We start from the raw sequence: 4,008 nt of genomic DNA on the forward strand, positions 1-4,008 counted from the left end.
CTTTATATATTTTGTTTAAATCTCATGACAGTCCCAACAGGTAGATCACTTTATATATTTTGTTTAAATCTCATGACAGTCCCAACAGGTAGATCTCATTATTTCCATTTTACAGATGAGAAAACCAAGGGTCAGAGAGGTTAAGTAACTTAGCCAGATCACACAGCAAGTAAATGGCTGAGCTATCCAACCAATAATGATAACCACTATAGACTACAATAGAAAATTAACAACAGTAATGTGACTTCATGTACATTTCATCATCTCATTCTCACACCATCTTAGAAATACAAGTAAACAAGAGTGCAAACAGCTGGGCAGAGTGAACTTCTTAATGCAGGACTTCCGGTCTTTCAAGAACTGTGAACCTACTCCACTGTTTCTCGCTAAGGCAGGGTGAGTCGTGGGCCAGCACACTGCATCTGGGAGTGTCCAAAAGTCCTTACAGGTCTCCTCATCTTCCATACCCTTCTCCCCAACCCCAACTCCTGCACAAACTTCACCTCCTTTGCAAGTAAATTGACCTTAATTTAAAATCCAGCATTACCACACGAGAAACTGCTAACTGGACTCTGAGAAGCACTGGTAAGCGGCTCATCTTACTATTCTTTCTATGCTACTTATATTACCTATTCAAAAAAATTTTGACCAAAAAAAAAAAAATCTGCTTCAGGCAACATCCCTGTGGCAGGGAAAAGCAGTATAATGTGTCCCACAGTTAACCGAAACTGCTGGGGATTATGGGGAAAGAGGTTGTGTTACATCTTTAACAATTCTTTTTATCCACGGCTTCCCGACTGCCAACAGGGAGCTTTCTCAAATCCTACCTCTCTGGGCCTCTGCTCCCATCCCCCAGACTGAAGAATCTGCTCTGAATTTACCAGCCAAGTAGGGACCCTGGAAAATGTGTAATGGAAATAGTGACACACTGCAGTCTTCCAGTTGACCCTAGAGTTCCCAAACCACAGAGCCCCAGGGTGACTCTCAAAGTTCTCAAACTGGGTTTTGATCTTTTCCTGCCTGGGCCCCATGTGAATAAAAAGTGATATTCACACAGCATCCGGCTCTACCACTCCCTGCCAGAGGCTGGAAACCAGACTCATTTCCCTATTTGAAACTTGGGGCTTTTCTTTTTCTTCTCTCAAGCAGCCTTTTTGTGCTAGGAACAGCAAGGCTCCATTCACTCCTTCACTCTGCATATACTTGCTAAGCAACTACTACGCGCTGGACTCTGCTCTAGCAGCTGAGTTGGATGCCGTGGCCCTGCCTTCGGGGAGCTCACATTCCAGTGGACACTCTCGTTTGCTCTGGACCCTGGTGAATGCCTGGCCCAGAGATGCTCTGGCTTAGGTTTCCAGTCTCAGTTTTCCCCCAGTAACTGGATTAAAGGATGTCACTAGACAACAGGGTGATAGAGGAGAGTCCTGACTAGAAGACAAGAGCCTTCGGTCATATTTCTGGTTTTTTAACTATCAGCAGGTAAAACAACGTAGCTTCCTTATGTCTCATTATTTCCATCTTTAACAGGTTGCTCTACCAGAAGACAGGACTGCAGGTTTGGTATGGTACGGGGGAGGAAGAAACTCCTCTACCTTCTAGGTTTCTTCAGCTGGTCAAATAATCTAACAGACATGAGACATTAACAAAATGACCAAATTTAATTACGTAACACATATGAGAACCCCACATTCATGAGAGTCAGAAACCCCACATACAGGAGAGGTTTAGAGACAGAAAGGGAAAATAAGGTATATGTGGCATTCACAGCTAAGAATGAGGTAAGGCAGGGGAAAGGTCATTTGTAGGGCAATAAGAAGAGTGGATGTTCGGTAATTAAAAGTTTGCCTTGACCCAGAGAGAGGTCATAAAAATTTATTTCCAATAACTCTTATTATGGGCAAAGCCCCTAATTTAAATTCTTTAAGGGAGAGGTAAAAGTTTCTCATGAGCCTACAGGATCTCAATTGCTTTCAGCTCAAAACAATTCACATGCCAAAGTGGCACATCTTGGGGAGGCTTGTTCTGAACCCCTTCAGTAGTAAGGTAAGAGATATAGAAATCGTATTGTTCCCTATCTCCATGAAGAACGGGCAACACTAAAAGATGGGAAACCCTCCCCATCAGGTTGATCTATGAGTTTATAAGAAAATAGTACCTGATACTATTTAATGAACTTTGATTATATTATTTATATATAATATAAAATACAGATTTGCTTATGTATTACTTATAGAAAATATATACATATGTAATCAAATGTTTTAACACCATTTTAATGTTTTTTATTGACGTCCTAATACGCCACACAAAAGTGTACAGCTCGGATGTGGCAACTGAACACACCTGTGTATTTAGCAACAAGATTAAGAACAGAACCGGACCAGCCCCCAAGACAATCTCTCGTGCTCCCTTCCCAGTAACTATCCTTCCCTCAGGGTAACCACTGCCCTTACTTCTAACAGCACAGATTAGTTTTACCTGGTTTTGAACTTTATATAAATGGACAGTTTTGTGAGATTTATCTGTATTATTATGTGTAATTGTAGATAGTTCATTCTCATGGCTGCCTAATGTACCGTTGTGTGACTCTAACACAATTTATCCTTTCTTCGGTTGATGGATATATTGGGTAGTTTCCAGTTTTTTGGCTACTACAAATAGTGCTAGTAATTCTGAGAACAAGTATTCTGGTGAATATTTGTACACATTTCTGTGGAATTCCCATGGAATTGCAGTCATAGTGTATGAATAGGCTAAGCTTTAGTAGATACTGCATTTTCCAAAGTGATTTGTACCAATATACACTTGCTGCAGCAATATGTGAGAAGTTTAATATTTCAATAAGCATGTACAATGATGTCACGTTATTTTAGCTATGTTCTTTATTCATATTTTCATAAATTTACAGTTGTCTGTCATTTAAAATACATTTGTACAGAGGCAATGTGATAATGTGGGATGGGGCACTGTGGCATGGCAAGTACAGGGGGAAGAGAACTTAAATACACAGGCCAAGCAGCTGAGTGGGGACAGTGCCTGCTGCCCTGGATAAACAGATGTTACTCAGAAGTAGCTGCCACTTGAAAATAGAGGCTCAAAGTGAGCAGACTATTTGACATTTTGGTGAGAAGCCAGAAATCTGGATTTTAAAAACTAGCAATTCATATTTGTGGAAAGCATTATGCTGGCCAAACAAAACTTTATCAGTGGGTCAGATGCCCAGCCCTCATTTTCCACCTCTGGACTAGCCCTTAGGACCTGGCTCTCGGGGTCGGGGTGGGAGGTGACCTGTAGTAAGTCACCTCATTTGTTAGAACTTAATTCCCTCTCTGGTCACAAGGGTAAAATAAAAGCCTATTCTTTTGTATAGTGCTGGTCAAATGAGATAATTCAGGAGTATGGGAGTAGTCGAACACTACATAAAGTCAAGTGCTTTCTCCTTACTACGTCTTCCGTTGTGGTGCACTCACTCAACTTCAAGTATTTGAGGAATTTTGATTTCCACCAGGCAGTTTAAGACTGGAGATTCTTATGCACACAAATTTTTAAGAAGTGTTTAGGCTGCCGGAAATGCAAAGGGTTCAGAGGAAATGGCCTATTAGGGTATTAGGGTCTTGCTAATCAGGAAAGTCCAGGACTTCAAATGTATCTAGAAATACCACGAAAAGTCACCAAAGGAGCCAGAATGGTTAGCCGACGGAAGGCTAGTAGGATCCTCGAGTAATTAAATTGCAGAGCAGAACTTAGACGCATCAGCATCCCGGTTACACCTGACCAAGGCCTTTTGCCCGTGCGCACAGAGACCCACCCAGGATACCCAGGTAAGGGCGTGTCCTCACGATGCCGTTAGTCGCCTGCTCCAAGTGAGGCCCTGCAGGCGGGGCACTCCAGTCTCGGGAATCAAACTGGGGGAATGAATTGTCCCAGAGAAGTCTGCGTCCACTCCGGCTCCAGACTCCATGCGGGTGGGTCTTACACGCGCCGCGCCTCCGCTGCGTCCGGGACCGC

The 4,008-nt window shown here is 42.6% G+C and overlaps 1 protein-coding gene across 4 annotated transcripts in view; it reads left to right on the top strand.

The window, feature by feature from the left end:
• Positions 1–3,565: 3,565 nt before the first annotated feature.
• The window catches only part of GJC1 (gap junction protein gamma 1), a 30,711-nt gene continuing 30,268 nt past the window's right edge, over positions 3,566–4,008 (top strand). For all 4 annotated transcript variants that reach the window (XM_023521545.1, XM_023521544.1, XM_011377132.2 and 1 more), the window contains exon 1: positions 3,566–3,821. The gene's annotated coding sequence lies outside the window, so the exon portion shown is untranslated. The remainder of the gene's footprint in view (positions 3,822–4,008) is intronic.

This window comes from Pteropus vampyrus, unplaced genomic scaffold, assembly GCF_000151845.1.
Source record: "Pteropus vampyrus isolate Shadow unplaced genomic scaffold, Pvam_2.0 Scaffold306, whole genome shotgun sequence".
NCBI classification, from domain to species: Eukaryota; Metazoa; Chordata; class Mammalia; order Chiroptera; family Pteropodidae; genus Pteropus; species Pteropus vampyrus.